Raw genomic sequence first — 16,584 nt, forward strand, 5'->3', positions numbered from 1 at the left:
TACAACAGATAAACCACAACTCTAAACACTTAACAAAGTGCCACCTCAACTCCTAAAATATGCAAACTCACATCAAATCACAGTATTGCAGTGGTTGGAAAGGACCTCAGGAGATCATCTAGTCCAACCCCCTGCTAAAGCACGCTCCCTACAGCAGGTTACACAGGAAAGCGTCCAGGTTTTAACTATGTCCAGAGAAGAAGTCTCCACCACCTTTCTGGGCAGCCTGTTCCAGTGTTCCATCACCATCACAGCAAGTTCTTACTCATGTTCTTAAGGAACATCCTGTATGGTGCCCATACAGTTATATTGGCCCTCTCAGAGGAAAACTCTCTCGTAGACAGATTCCCTGTACTAGTGTCAGCTTCTATTAGATATACATTTTCTTTAGCCTTGTGTATATCCACACTTTTCTCGACAATCTCAAAGCCACATGCTGATGAGAAAGCATCTCATGAGTTCACATCTGATATATGGGTCCATATGCATTGCCTTCTGTACTGTCACTCCACTAACAGATGCTCATGGCATCAGGCCCACATGTTGTTCTGCTTCATTCATTCCAAGGTCACGCTTTTACGCTTTTCTCAAAAGCTTCTTGGCAATTTCCAGGTTATTATTTAATTGGGATGGAGGTCATATAAAGCAAACTTAGTCATTTCTGTTTCCTTCCTTAGCACTATTATGTTCTAGGCAAATAAATCTGCAAAATTGTTTCGGCTGCTTTCTTCACTCACTTACATTCCCATCTTATCAGCTGTTGCTAACTCAGGCTACATTATCAAAAAGATGTTGTGCAAATTCCCCTCGCATTATTATGAATAAAAGAGCAGAGATAGGTATCTTTTCCTCTCACTGTCTGATGAAAGCAAATATTATTCCTGGCAAAGATTATGCAGTTTCAAAAGCCATAGAAGGAGCTTTCTTGTGAGATTTCATCCGTTAGAAAAGACTCCAGCAATTATGAACAAGGTGTCCATATTTCCCTAAAATAGGGAAATTCTTGTTTCATTGTGGTACTCACCACAATATCAGGACTAATACGGACTCTGACTGTTCAAAGGCCAGAACAGAACACAGAAAGCAAACTAAACTGAAAAACAAAAATCATCATGGATTTGCAAGGTGTTACATGGCAAGCTTTGTAGAAAAGGATCTGGTGGTCATGGTGGACACCAAGCAGCATTTGAGCCGGAGATGGGCCCTCATCACTACAAAGGCTAATGGTATTCTTAGCTACATTAGGCAAAGTATCACCAGCAGGTCAGGAGAGATGATCTTTCCCCTGTACTCAGCATTGGTGAGATCACACTGGAATATCATCTCCAGTTCTGGGCATGCCAGTACAATACAGGACATACAGGACAGAGTCCAACTGGAGCACTTACTGAGGACAGAGTGAGCTGGGATTGTTCAGTGTGCAGAAGGGGAGGCTAAGGGCAGGCATATTATCAATGTCTATACACGCCCATATAAGCACTGGAATAGGCTCCCCAGGAAGGTGGTTGAGTCACCATCCCTGCATGTGTTTAAAAACCATGTGGATGTGGTGCTCAGGGACATGATTTAGCAGAGGGTTGTTAGAGTTAGGGTAGTATGGTTAGGTTGTGGTTGGACTCAATGTTTTTAAGGTCTTTTCCAACCTGAGTGATTCTATGATTCTATGATTCTATGATTCTATGCCTGAAGGTGGGACACAAGGAGGATAGAGACAGGCTCTTTTCAGTGGTGCCCGATGCCAGGACAAGAGGCAATGGGCAGACAAACTGGAACACAGACCATTCCAGCACAGCCTTGCTGAAAAGGACCTGGGGGTACTGATGGATGGTAAGCTGAATATGAGGCAGTAATGTGCCCTTGCAGCCCAGAAAGCCAACTGTATCCTGGGCTGCATCGAAAGCAGATTGGCCAGCAGGTTGAGGGAAGTGATCCTGCCCTACGGAGTTGGACCAGGTAACCTTTTAGGGTCCCTTCCAACTCAAATGATTCTATGATTCATCCAAAAACTGGGAAGCACTTCTGCACTGTGTTCACTGTGCATTGTGCACTGTGTGGGCACAGGTTCCCCAGAGGCTGTGGAGTCTCCTACTTTGTAGATCCACAAAATCCACCTGGACACAATCCTGGACAAGCTCTTCTGGGTGTCTCTGCTTGAGCAAGGGTTGGACCAAATGGACACAGATGGCCCTGCTAACACCATCTATTCTGAGATTCTGTGATATTCCTGTCCTTCTCTCAAGCTTCTTTTTTTCACTGTAATTTTTCCTTCTGTCTTTCTGTGGAGGGGGAGTAAGAGATCAGCATGGCCCAGCTGCCCATCATTGTTCTTAGAATAGCACTTCACTAACAATCTTTTTACAAACTTTTTTTAATTACAGGCAGAATTGTCACCTATATCACTAATAAGTCTGCTAGTAGCACTTCAGATTCTCAGATTTTCCCATGCATTATGTGTGATGTGAGCAGTTTCTGCAGGCTGGTAATGCAGTTGCTGCAGAAACTGTAGTCCAGCTAATGTAAAATATTTCTCCTGTATCTTGGCATAAATAATGAAGGGCACAGCAGTATCCAATTATTCACTAAATGTTTCAGACACTGGCACTTAGAAATCCCAGAGGCATCTCTGCCTTTCAGAAAGTGTACCAAAGGAATGCTCCATCATGTTGTGGCATAAGAAAAGCACATGGTTAAACTGACAATACTATCCTATAGTGTCTGCATAAGGTTGTATTATGGTTAGAAATGTACACATGTAAGTAGGCACTACCACTCCATTAATTACTTTTGTCCATATTTGAAAAAAAAAAAAAAAAAAAACAAGTTAAAAAGTCCTTCAATATTCTTCAGATGTAGGTCATGGGAAAGCCTACGAATATTAACATATTTCAAACAGGAATGTGTCAGCATATCATGATAGTATATACATGTGTATACACACACACACACACACATATACATATATGTACACACACAATTCTCTGTGTCCCGTAGTTGTTGAAGAAATTGGGTGGAAGTGTCTTGATGCATATCTGAAGAGCAGGTAGGTGTTCAGGTTTGGGCAGCAGAGATTGTTGGGCTTCCATGAGGAGGGACTGGGCCTGCCCTGCGCTAGACACAGCCAGTTCCATGGTCATCGTGTATGTATCTCAACCTATGAGCTTTATTGTGTGAGTTCTATGATTCTATTACTTCCTCCTAGCCCCAACCAGTTAATGAGAGGAAATGAGAGAGCAACTGAGTCGGTGTCCACAATCAGCTACAGTCAATCAGCTACTGCGTGACCACAGAAAAGTACAGTGCAGGGTTTTTTACACAAAGAGAAAAAAAAAAAAATCTTGTGACAGCATAGTATGTGGGTTGAGGCAACAGACCTGGCTATGAGTTTCTTTTTTCCAGTCTTTCTGCTTTTAGGTACTGAGCAGCATATGTAGGAAAACCACTCATCCATTGGTGCTTCAGGCTTCCTTTTTTTTTTAACCTGCTCTATGCCTTACTCTGACATCTATTACCTCCTCCTTCAATTTGCCCTAAATGTGTGTCTCCTCTTATACATTCCTGCCTATAGCTACCATTAATTCATGTCTTCAGTTCATGCAAGAATAAACAGCACACTGTCCTGTATTTCATTTGATAAGCTATTACTTTAAACTTCAACAGCGCTTAAGTATCCCCTCAAAAATTTTCATAGAAAAAATCGAATTGCTTGATAATTTTTTGTGACTTCATCTCACTCTCAGTGATGCAACCAGTGCCATCAGAGTGAAAATGAATTAAAAACAAAACAAGAAAAACTACTAAACGTTTGGAAAGCAGCATTGTGCTAACTTCCTATTCTGTTGTGTTTTTCTGTTGTTGTTTTGTGTTGTTGTTTTTTTCTTGTTTTTAGCTTTCTGTTTTTAACTTGACAATACAGAGCTTGCTATACAGTCAAACTAGAAGAAACAGCAGTATTCAGAAGCAACCCTCTCATACTGTCAAGGAAAGAATATGTGGGTATGTGCAAACTGAAATACTAAAGATTACAATGTCTCAGGCATGTTTGGATTGTACTGTTAGACACTACAAAATATGCAGTAATTTGTAATTTCTCCTGAACACGACAGTAATATTGACTTTATCTTGATGGTGTCCAAAAAACATTTGTTGGTACCCACCCCTTCTCATACACTCTCATTCTGTTATGCTTTCTCTGGGCACTGTTCTATGAAACAAAATTTGTGGATATCCAAACCTGTTGCAACAAAAACAGAAGTTAAACTTCTTTTCTGCACAAGAAGATATTCTTCTAATATCCAGGGAAAAAAAATACAGGCAATTTAGTAAAGCAGGAAAAGCAGAAGGAGTGTTTCATGACTAGCAAGGGCAGACTCATGTGGATTGATCTAGTTTGCAACAGTTTCTTTTAAAAAAAATATCAGAAACGACACTTGATCATCAAGTAGAATGAAAGGATAAAAGCAGGCAGTAGGAATTCTCATTAAAAAAAAAAAATCAACATTATTTATAAGGAGCAAAATAATTATTGACTTTTTTTTTTCTGCGAAAACAAGAGCTCTTGTGCATATATTCCATAAAATTGGGCTTCCTTCAAGGCTTCCAAGACTCCTGCCCACTTCAGCATCTATAATCAACTCTTTTAATAATAAAGCCTAAATTGAGAATTCTTATTTCCTGAACAACACTGCAGGAAAAGAAATTATGTACTTACCACCTTTTTTCCTCAAACTTATTTGTTAGAAGAGAATACCAAGTGCACAGATTTTCATGCACATACACATTTTTGAAAGAATCAATACACTAAGTCAATAGTTCCTATTTTCTGACTTCGCAATTTAAGTTCTCGTTTCTAACATTTTCTTTTGACAGTTAAATAATGCTTTCCCAAATGTTATTTCAGTTTCAAGTGTCATACATGCAGCAAATGAGATAAGAATAATTTAACTCCATTCATTTATAAACATTTTAATTACTACAGTTTCAGATAGAGTATGACATATTTAGGAAATATCATTGTTTCACCTTTGCATTTGCCATTAATAATCACACTGTGAATCTAGTAATAGCAACATACAAGTTACCACTGAGATTAGCTCACTGCTACTGCCATTATAACTGCATTTTATCTTACCATTTTTCTCAATTTACTGTTCTGATCACTGCCAGATTCTTCATAATGTCTCAAGAAAATGTGAAAAGCTGAAAATCCTATTGTTCTTTCATTATGTAACTGTTCCATGAATAACACTCAGGTGTACTCCATTGTATTTCTCTCTCTTCTTTTTTTTTTTTTTTTTTTTTTTTTAAATCTCTTTCATAGAAGCTTTAATTAGAGCTCCTGAAGATGTCCACTTTGCTATATCTGCAACCAGCCACCTTCTTTGTCTTCAGTCCCTGTAACTAATGAAGATCTTCACTGTTCATGACAGAGGACTCTTCAAACTGAGAGGTATTAACAGCAGTGTTTTCAGGGAGACTGACCCTGGAAATCAAACACTTTGTTCTGCAGTATTAAAAGCTAATGTTTAATTATAACAGAAAATATATATATATATATATATATATATATATATATAATACATGTTTCAGATGTTTTTCTTTTTTAAATCATATTTTTTTCCTCCATGTCTCATACAGATTCCCACTGGAATCCATCCATCATATTAATAACTTTGCACTCAAGTTTTAGTCCCTCTTTCCCTGATTGCATATTACCTACATTTTGGCATATACTCAGACTGAACTTTACTGTATATCAATAAATTTCCCAAATACAGAAACAGGCATACAGAAAGGTCAGATTGCACTTCAGTACTAATCCTACTGACAATATATATATGAATGCAGCAAGATTGGTTTCATGCTGAATTTTCCATAACCTTCAAAGCTATCTTAGTAAGCCAGAGAAGCACATGTCCCTTTACACAATAAACCCTAATTCATATTTTCCACTGTGCACAGCATGGTAACCCATTCTCTACCAAAATCTTCATTCTCAGAACATTGTAAAGTAATCTTTGGTTTTTTTTTTTAGGGCAGTTTCTCTCTAATGACTGTCTAGAGACTACAAAGGAGCTCAGACTTTCATGAATGGAGGCCCAACAGCATCTGCTCATAGTAACCTGCTTTAGAGTAAATAGTAATCCACTTTAGAGATGGCCTAGACCTGTTTTAGCCAAATACTTGTGCTCTTCTACTTACCTAGTAACACAACCAATCTTCTCCAAAAGAAATTCTGATGTTTCCTTCTTTGAGTAACTGAATTTTGTCAGGACACTACAATTCTTCACATCATCACCGAGATTATCCATTTCTGAACAGCTGGCCAGGGCTCTGGAGTCAGCAATTACAGTTGCAACATGTAACATAGCAGAGTCCCCAAATCATCAGCATCCTTAAATAATTTCCTTGTTACCAGGGATCTCAAATTAGCTTTCTATGAGAGTCATAAATGTTGTTAGAAGGCAGCAACGATTGAGTAAACACACAAAAAAAATTCTGCTTAATAAAAACACCTCATGGGGCACTACTGCTTAAACATAGTGAGTGTTCAGGTACTGTGTGTATGGCATGCACAGGAACATCAGAACCACTCTCACTGCTGCCTGCTTGTCCATCAGCTTTCTTACAACCTGAAGCTGACTTCTCTTTCTTAACAGCAGCAAAACAGCTGTAGAACACAGTGTATCTTAACTGAGACTTATGATGGTTTTCATTCACAGCATACTGGGAGAGCAATATACTGTGCACCTGGCAGAATTACCAAAAGAGGTGCAGGGTTATAGCACTTAGGGGAAGAAAAAAAAAAAAAAACAAAAACAAAAACAAAAAACAAAAAAACAGTAACAGTGTTCAGCATTTCCATAGAGATTCCCAACATGATTCTACAAGTCTTGGTGCTAAAATTTTCTTCTTTCTTAATATACAATGGGGGTCCTACAGAAGTCTTCAGGGTCTTCGTACCCACAGAATATATTTAGCAGTAGGGACTAAAAAGGCCAATTATTAACACCTGCAGGAAGCATAAGTAACTGTTCCATAAACTTAAAAGGTACGCTGGCCCTTTTTTATTACCATGTGGATCTTTAGCACAAAACTTCCTTCATCGTAAAACCTGTTCGTTCCTGAAAGAAAAAAAAAAAAAAAAAAATACACTGAAGAAAAACAAAGAGTGCCATCTACTGTTGTTACTCAACAGAAGACTGTTGAATTTAATTTCCTTACCTTCTACGACAAACTAATGTATGCATAGCCTCACAGTTAGCTGTATTGCCCCATTTTTATTGCATATGTAATTTGCTGACAACACTCTTTAATCTTGTTTCTGGAATTCCCCAGGGAACTGGTTAATGGTACGCACTGAGCCTTCAGCAACGTTAGTTCAAATCTCAGTCAGCAAATTTCTTCCAGCCCTCAACATGCAAAAGCAAAGAAATGCAAGATTGCTGAGAGAATTCACTATGCAAGTATCACTAGGCAAATATAACTATCTGTTTTTCCTGTTCACATATATTTCCCCGGGAATCTGCAACTGGAAACTGATGAGCACATTCTAATTTTTTATCTGTTTAATAAAAGTGCATGAAAGAACTGCTTCCCTATCACCTCAGCTTGATAGCAGCACTGAAAACCAACCAACAAACAAAAAACCCAAGCACATAAGTCCTAAAAATACACCTGATATCTGTAGAAAAAAAAGCAATAATTAGTGGTTAACAGATAGAATGCAGTACTCTGATTCTTCCTGAATATGTTACACTTCAAATCAAGTAAGCTATCAGTTATATAGACAAGTATTCAATTCCCTTGATTTAAACAAAAACAAACTAAAATAAATATGGCTCTGAATGTTTCTGTAGAAGAAAGTTCCCATATATTACTTTAACTACCATGTATCCTTCATTAGACCTTCTTCCTCAGCCCACCTTAAGGGATATCTATTTTCTAGCCTATGGTTTCCAGTAAAGATCAACTTCTGAGTCTTTACAAAATACAAACTTGTATTTTTTACAGCTTCAACACCATATCAGCCTCACTAATGCAAGTGTTTTTATAGTAACCTTCATACCTTCAATTCAGGAGAACCAAACCAAAACCAGCTACCTAAGGGTTACCACCTGAGTCCCATCAGAGATTAACGCTTTGGCGAGCTCAGCCAGGCATAGGATTAAAAGTTTAGGTAGAGGGTTGAATAACCTGAAAAAAGTCTGCCAAGGTCACATGGAAGCTAATCTCTGCAAAGTCCCATCTTACAAAATCAATGCTGCATCAAGAGAGGAAAAAAAAAAAGGAAAAAAAAAAAACAAAACAACACCAAAAAAAAACAACACTGAAGGCAACATATTTGAAAAACAGGAACAGAAACGAAGCCTCTGGTAAAGCCAGGTAAATCCATCCCTGTCACAGGAAGTCAAAGATTTTTGTCTGGGAGAATGAAAACAAGGCTACTGCAGTATTCAACCTGCAGCACCTGGGGCCTGGAAGGGACCAGAGGGAGAAATTCAAAACCTCTGGATGGAACTCATGGAAGGTAACTCATCTACTGCTAGTGATGAAAGCCAGGTCTGCATCTTTCCCCTAGCAACAGCTAATGAGCATCCACATGACCAAATGTGTTGATATAGCTGCATCAGTTTGACTTAAAGGAAAGGGGGAAAGGAAAACAGACTAGATATTTTCATAGGATCATATATTTTGCTTGTTCTCATTTGGACAACCATGAATAAGTTTCTCTCCCTACCCTAGAATCACCGTGTGTTATCCATACTCATGTAAATACAGCATCCAGTAATGCACTAGTAAAGTCTATTCTGACACAATACAGAGACAGTGCTATTGAGTAATGGAAAATTTAATTTCACTCCAGGGAAAACAGCATGAAAGGATGCTGCAATGAAGACTGCAAACTATAAATGTTACAGGTGTTCTTGCAGATACTGCAGGGGGTGGTGAGGTCAAGCACACGGATAAGTATTATCCTTGAATTGATAATACAGACTCAGGAATAGGTTTTCAGTGGTGCTCCAGTTGTTACTACATTTTGTCATTGTCCTTGCTCTGCTGAATTTTTTTCTTTTCCACTTTTCATTTTCCAGGATGCAATCAAAAGGCACTGCATGGGAGATTGAAAAAAAAAACAATAAACAAAAAAAACCCAAATTGATACTACCTTACTTTCTGGCAGTACTGGTTATGATATAAACAGGAAATGAAAGGACTGGACACTGGAAGTGAAAATGAGAGAAGTGAGCCAGAGCAGTGGATCTCCAGCTGTGAAATACTTTTCCAGGACAGAGGAGTGGGATATGATTCCTGAGCAGATACATATTTCTTCCTGAAATCCTGTGTTTCAACAGAACAAGAGCTGATTATTTGGTTTCAGAAAGATTAAGTAAGGTATAGATATATACATATGCTCTGGCTTCAGTACTACTCATGGTAGTCAACTTTTGCTTGCAAAACCAAAAATTATCTTTGAAACGCAGTCAGAGAAGGTTCCTAAAACTGAAAAAAATAAAAATAAAATAAAAACAAAAATAAGGTGTCATTCCTGTCTTCAAGAAGGGTTTCAGGTTACATAGCCTTGCTTCAATCTGTGGGAAGGTAATAGTGTAAATAATCCTGAAAATATTTCCATCGATATGAAAGACAAGAAGGTGATTGGCAGTTGTCAGCATAGGTTTTCAAAGGAGAAATCACATCTGATAAACTAAGTTAACAACAGTGCAATATTATCTTCATTTTCTCTCTTACCTCTGAACAAAGTTACATGTCTCAACTTCTCCTTGTATGTCTTGGGCTTCAGATTCCTAATCATAGCAGAAATCATCCATTGACTTGGTCCAGTAAGCTAGTATCTTCCTTGTCACTGGGGAGCCCCAAAATAGAGACAGTAGGCTGCAGTTTGATAAAGCCAGACTTTATTTTCAAAAAGATGCAACTGCACCATAGCCTCTAGTCCTAGGATTCTTCTGCCTAAAAGATACAGCCCTAAATTTGAAATGGGCTACCTCTTTCAAAATTCACCACTTCAGTGTGCCCTACAACTACATCTGTGACAATGTTTCGCTGCAAGTGACAATTTTAAGACTAGATCCATTCCTATGTGTTTCTTTTTCAAAATATCATGTGAGCCCACAACTCTAAAAACTGTACCTGGAAATGAAAATTCTGCCATTAGGCCTGCAGCTGCTTGATCTGCAGCTCTAAAATATAGTCTCAGCAAAAAAAAAAAATGTTCTGTGCAATATGATTTATGCAGTTAGCAGTGACTTGGAAGTGCCTGTGCAATTTGACCTTTCTCAAAGGTTTTGTAGGCATGCGTGTAGCCTGCTAAACATTTTTTTTTTCCCCTGAATTGACTCATTATATAATTCCTTTTCTAGTGCCTTAAAGCTTACATCCAAAAATTGCTTCCTTGTACACAGATGAGGAAGCTCAAATTTCTGTCCCTGCCACAGACACTCACAAAGATTAACGTGCAATTTTCCTTTACTCTGCTGTAGGAACTCTGTGCAGGACATCTGATAGGAATGTACGTATCAGCTCAGCTGGTTTACTCTCCTAGATCAAACTCTTAACAATTTCACTGAAATTTCTGACACATAAATGTCTTACAAAACTTATGTTCAGAACAGCGTCTAAAATCTCTGCCACTATCTTCCCAACATTGGACTTTCAAGCACAGAATTGGTGTGTTATTATGGAAGACAACCTTGGATTAATATACATATAATATTACATTGCTTGTGAAGAGTGAACAAGTCAAAACATCATTACCACAGCAACTCCTCCAGCCAATGTTGAAAAGATCAGTTAAGTCTAGGAACATATCTCTGTTGCTGCAGAGGAATAGCGTTGTGAAATGACCCATGAATCTGTAAAACCTCAAGTTGCAAAAAAAAAATTCAAGGGGGACTAACTAACCTCTGCTCAGCCCTCCTGATACAGGCCAATAGGTACTAACACAAAATTGATGCGTGTTAAACATACAAATATTTATAGTTCTGCAATTATAGATGCTTTCATATATGGCAATAAGTACTTATAATGTGTGAAAATTGATTTCTATATCCTGAGATCAAACCTTAACTAATCTGAACAGTTGGCCTGAGCCATTTGGCCCAAAATCACCATCAGAATTATGAACTGCTAAGGACGGGCAATAGACAAACACCAGGAAGTTATAACCACACATAGCTCCAGATCAAAAGGTCGAGATACCAGCTTTCTAGCTCTGTCTGTCTTCTCTGTTGCTGAACACTACCCAGTTTTTCCACTCTCTTCTCCTGATTCTTTAAAGAAAGATGGTGACCATGAAGAAGCACAAGCTCTGAAGTAGATTTTATACATAGTGCTCAGCTTCTTAGATGAAGAGGATGAGATCCCTCAAAACATATTATTGTCTGAGAAAACGTCTCTCTCTGTTGAAGATCCTGTTCCTTCTGCTCCCTCCTCCATGTAGCACACACTTTCCTGCATGTTAAGAACAAGAGGCAAAAGAGTCCAGGATGTGCCATACACTCATGACCTTAGAAAATACAATGCTAACATTAAGTTCCAGAAATCCAGACAAAATCACAATGGTTGCCCTACACATACTAAAAATCTCTATGCCTTCTTGCCCTTTTATGACAATGGCCGTATTGTAACTTGAATGCAGTGAATTATGTGCTACACACACTATAGTCATACATCAAAGAAATGTAAAAGTATTTAATTTTCAACCTATCCTGTTGAATGCCATAATGTGGTACTTCTGAGTTGGAAAAAAAAAAAAAAAAAAAAAAAAAATTAAAAAAAATCAATGCAGCAATTCTGTAAGAAGAAAGCTTCAGAGCAAGTCACAGTGAATATGAAGTGCATAATTAAGAGCAGGATCTCATATTGGCAGGGCTGTTGTTTCTTTTTTGCTTGCAATTATGTTTGGCCTCTTCTGCTCTGAACAAAGACCCAAAAGAAGTAAAATCTGGTTATTTTTCCATAACACAGTGGAGCTTAGAAAGAATCCTGAGGAGATCTTTTGTGGGATTAGCAGAATAATTTAATAGGCAGTCATGTTGGTAGGTAGAGAACAAAAATATATTTGCATTTCAGACTGTCTGTAAGGTTTGGGAATAGCGGAGGAAGAGAAGTTGAAGCCTGAAGCTATTCTGCACTGAAAAAAAAATCCCTGACAGAAAGTAGATGAAAGAGATGAAGTTAAGAGACTAAGACTCTAAAAAAGAAAAATAACATGCAAAACATCAATTTAACTTTTAGGCTAATGCAATATTGTTCAGTGTACACAACTAAACAGTTGATTTTTTTTCTCATTTTAAAATACAGAATCATGGAATCAGAATAATTCAGGTTGGAAGGGACCTTAGAAGCTCATTCCATCCAAGGTCCACTAGGAGGCCAGGTCAGGGTTTTATCCTGCTGGCTTCTGAAAAATATCAGACAATAAACTCCTTACAACTACTCTGACAACCTATTTAATTGCTTGTTTGCCCCTATGGGGAAAACCTTTCTTCTTACATCCATCCAAACCTCTAGTTTAAATTTTTGCCTACTGCATCTTATCCTCCTACCAATACACCAAAGGAGCCTGGATTCATCTCTTTTGATAATTTCCTTCTAGGTGTTGGTAGGCTGCTATGAGATATCTTCTCTAAGCCAAACAAGTCTATTTCTCTCAGTCTTGTACCAGGGACAAATGCTACAACTCCCTGCTCTCTACTACAGTACTTCTAGTTTATCATTATCTTCCTTGTATGTGAGGTACCCAAAGCTAGACACCGAAGTTGCTTAATGAATGTTGAATTCCTGACTCTCCCTGGTATACTGTTAATACAGCCCAGAAGACTTTTGGCATTATTTACTGCCAGGGCACACTGATGGCTTACGTTCAGTCAGGACATCCAGGTTGTACTTAGCAGTGCTGCTTCCTAGCCACTTAGTCCCAGTTTGTATCACTGGAAAAATAAAATTATAAAATAATGTACATCAGACTTCTAGAGACTGTCCATCCCAATATCCTTTCACAAGGTTTGATAAAGTAGCATCCATTGTCTAAACATGAAACGTACATGTGACATACCCCAAAACAATCTACAGGCAGTTTAAAAAATTATTTAAAAAATTATTTCAAAAGATATCTTGACAAAACTATTATTATTATTACTGATTTCCAAATACATCATAACTAATGAAAGCTGATACTATAAAAAAAAGTAAAATTACAGCAGATGCAAACATAATGGAAGCATTCAAAATCAAGTACTGATGACAGCAAGGGCTGGGATGGTGAAGGATTTTAGTGAAATGTGTATTAGAATGGATAAGAGACCAAGGTTCACTACAGTTGCACTGGGAATTTGAGCCAGCTTTTGAGCACAACCACGAAAATAAGGAAAATATTCAGGGCAGATAAAATGACAGCTTGGAAGTGTCCATAGCAATGATGATAATCCAGACTTCCAGGCTCAGTCTATTTTTATACTAGTCTCAAAACTCTGAAAAGACTGCCCAAAGCAGTCTGTGCATGTGCAGCAGCCAACAAGACATTTGGAGACAGCCAGCAATGAGTAGTCGCTGGCCCCACAGCAAAACTGCAGTAAGACCTTTGCAAAGCAGAGAAATTAAGTATACATGTCACTAGCTTCTACCTATGTGCAGCTTCTATCTCTGCCTTGGCTGAGGGTCTGCTGAGATCCTGCATCATTCACTTGCTTGTTCATTCTTTTCTGACAGCTTTTTTCTTCCCTAACAGAGACACAGAATATATCTATTAATTCTTCCTTTTGCCCCCTGAGATAGCTGCTATCTGTGTCCCTTAGAGAATCTCAGCTCTGCTCACATGCGTGGGGTCACAGACAACTGAATGAAGTGGGGAACACAGGGTAGAAAAAGCATGAAGAAAATCAAAGGGCCAAAAATCTAAGGATTTTTTGCCTCTGCCAAAGTTTTGACTCTCCAGAAACATGGAAGGGGTCATTGTTGAATGTTTTTCTCAGATATGTTGATCTTGTCCAGGGATAGGATGAGACAGTAATTGTTGGCTGGACCCAAGCTGTGGGAAGCTACTGTTGCTGGTGTTTCAGTGAAGGCAGTTCAAGCCAAACCATGCTTAACTTCTAACTGTAGACAAAGCAGCTGTATCTACCAGAAGGTGGGATGCCATAAGCCAAAGATATGTCCATTCATCAAGTAGTCTGTCCTCCCCTTGGGGAGAGCATGGAGGAAAGTTTTTTCTCTACAGGAGAAGCGAGCAATGGGTGAACCAAGCACGAGACATTCACCTCCGCATCTCCCACTGCTCTCTGCAGTCCAGCTCTGGTACCATTCCTCTATGTAACAAACCAAAGAACAATGAAAAGTAACTGGAAAACCTAACAGTAACACAACAACAGGTCTGCAAGGCGCAGTAAACAACTCAGATGTTCTTGAAAGCAGCATGAAGTAACAATTCCTGATTGTGCATTTGGAGATCTCTGCCTAGGGATCAGATTTGGTGATGCACAGAGAAAAATGTGCCCTTCACCAACCCAGCAAGACCCTGAGAGACCAGATGGCCATAGACTGAAGTGCATGCTATGGAAAAGAATAGCAGAATAATTTCAGACTGCGTTCAGTTCCCCTGATGTGTGACTTCTGATCAGGACATCCGAGTATGTACACTGACATACTTCATCACACTAAGACATTTATAAACTATTTATATTTGCATTTTGTATTCTTTTAATTGATCATTAAAGACAAGAAAGTTCCTAATAACTTTCCCCCATGGAACTGCCTGTTTAAATTGAGAGTGTTGTGAATTATTTCACAAGCAACGGCTTGAAATGTTTAGATAGCTCAAGACAACTCCAGTACTCCTAAATGAAATCCACTTCACAATGGAATATACCCCACAAACACAGAACATTTAATTTATGAAAAGCTAAGAAAAAAGGGTGTAGGACACGGCTTGCTCAATATAAGGACATCAGAAATTGATATTCCATTTTTCAAAGATACTTTAAAATATGGATCTTACAATGAAAGGCACTTCATTTTCTTAAGGCAGAAACTACAAATGAAAAAATATCTAACTATCCACTCATTAGTGAGACTCATTAAACAATTAGTAGCATTCATTAAACAAGACTCATTAAACAAAAAATGAAACATTTCTTGTATTGGGAATCTGTAAAACAAATCTCTCCTCCATCCCTTTAAAGCTTCTCAGCAGCAAGCACAAAAAGACATATCCCAGTACTGTTTAACAGAGTGCAATAGAATCTGCTAGCGAATACCTAGGGTTGAGCACTTAAATTTGGATTTCCTTACCTTTTTTTTTTTTTCCTTCACCTTGTATATAAACTTAAGATTTTCAATCCCTTCCTATGGAAAACAAAATATTTTTGTTTTCTAAGGAAAAAAATGCTTTAATCAACTCACTTTGGGGAGGATTTTTTATCCAATCTGCTTGAATAATATGGTAGCGTGGTTAGAAGAGGCTGAGTTCTACATATCACTTGATCAAACTACTTATAATGAAAAGACCAGGCATATTTATATATTACCACTGCATTGTACATTTCCTTCCACAGTACTTTTAAAAAAAAAAATTAGGACATAAACATAGCATACTGGCTCTGCAAAATGCTGCAGAAGGGTAAATATACGGGTGTTTACTTATAAAATAACAATGTGCATCTGTTAATTCTTTAGTACATTAACTTCATATTTCACACTTCAATCTCTGCTGAAAATGTCTGAGACAACTGCACTACATCAAAGTGCTGGCAATACTTGCATATCTGCTACCACCTTGTGACAAAAAGTGTTACTGGCTTTATTGCAGAAGGAACTCCTATTTCACTATTAAAAAGACAGAAACAAAAACCTTACACTCTTGTTACTTTGGCTTACAGTAAAAGCTACATAAACTTTTTAATACAGTGCATTATAGCCCCAATAAGCCATTGACAGTCCATCCACTCACCCTGTCTGTAGCACAGACTCACCACTGGCCAGTATATTTTGAGTATATAATCAAGTATATCACTTGAATGAAATGAACCATCAGCTATTGACAGATGGTAACTCTAGTCAATTTCTGAGCAATCAAAAGCTGATTCCACTTTGCAAAAATCCCAAACCATTTAATTTATTACCCTAATCATAAGCTTTATCAAACGACAAGTCAATTTCTTCTGGCACTGTTTCCCTATCTAAAACATGGGATTTTTTTTCACAGTTTTAAAATTTGGAGGAAAACATTAGTAGAAATGATAGCCTTTTTACTACCCTGCCTAATTTTACAGTGCCTTAAGTAACTCCCTTGATTTGCTTCTAGATACTGTTGTTGTTGAGAAAAAGAATACCAAAAAACCTAAAGCAAAAGGGAGAAACATCCTCAGTGTCAGCTATCTCATGCTACACTGCCAACGTTTGACAGTAAAAAGAAATTCGTTCACAGTGTTGGCCTGTATTTGGCTATGTAGTAAGTGAGAATAGTGTTAGTAGTATTTGCTTGAGCAAGCACTTCTAAACACTCCAGGGGAAAAAAAAAGAGCAAAAGCAAAAAAAAAAAAAAAAAAAAAAAAAAAAAAAAAAAAA

General features: G+C 38.0%; 1 long non-coding RNA gene across 1 annotated transcript in view; it reads right to left on the reverse strand.

Moving 5' to 3' along the window:
• Positions 1-6,240: 6,240 nt before the first annotated feature.
• LOC122193145 overlaps positions 6,241-16,584 on the reverse strand; it is an 11,112-nt gene continuing 768 nt past the window's right edge. Inside the window, exons 2-3 of the long non-coding RNA XR_006182826.1 lie at positions 7,072-7,111; positions 6,241-6,330 (exon numbers count right to left, since the gene is read on the reverse strand). This is a non-coding gene — a long non-coding RNA (uncharacterized LOC122193145). The remainder of the gene's footprint in view (positions 6,331-7,071; positions 7,112-16,584) is intronic.

This window comes from Lagopus leucura, unplaced genomic scaffold, assembly GCF_019238085.1.
Source record: "Lagopus leucura isolate 7727_CA_CO unplaced genomic scaffold, USGS_WTPT01 Super-Scaffold_73, whole genome shotgun sequence".
Lineage (NCBI taxonomy): Eukaryota > Metazoa > Chordata > Aves > Galliformes > Phasianidae > Lagopus > Lagopus leucura.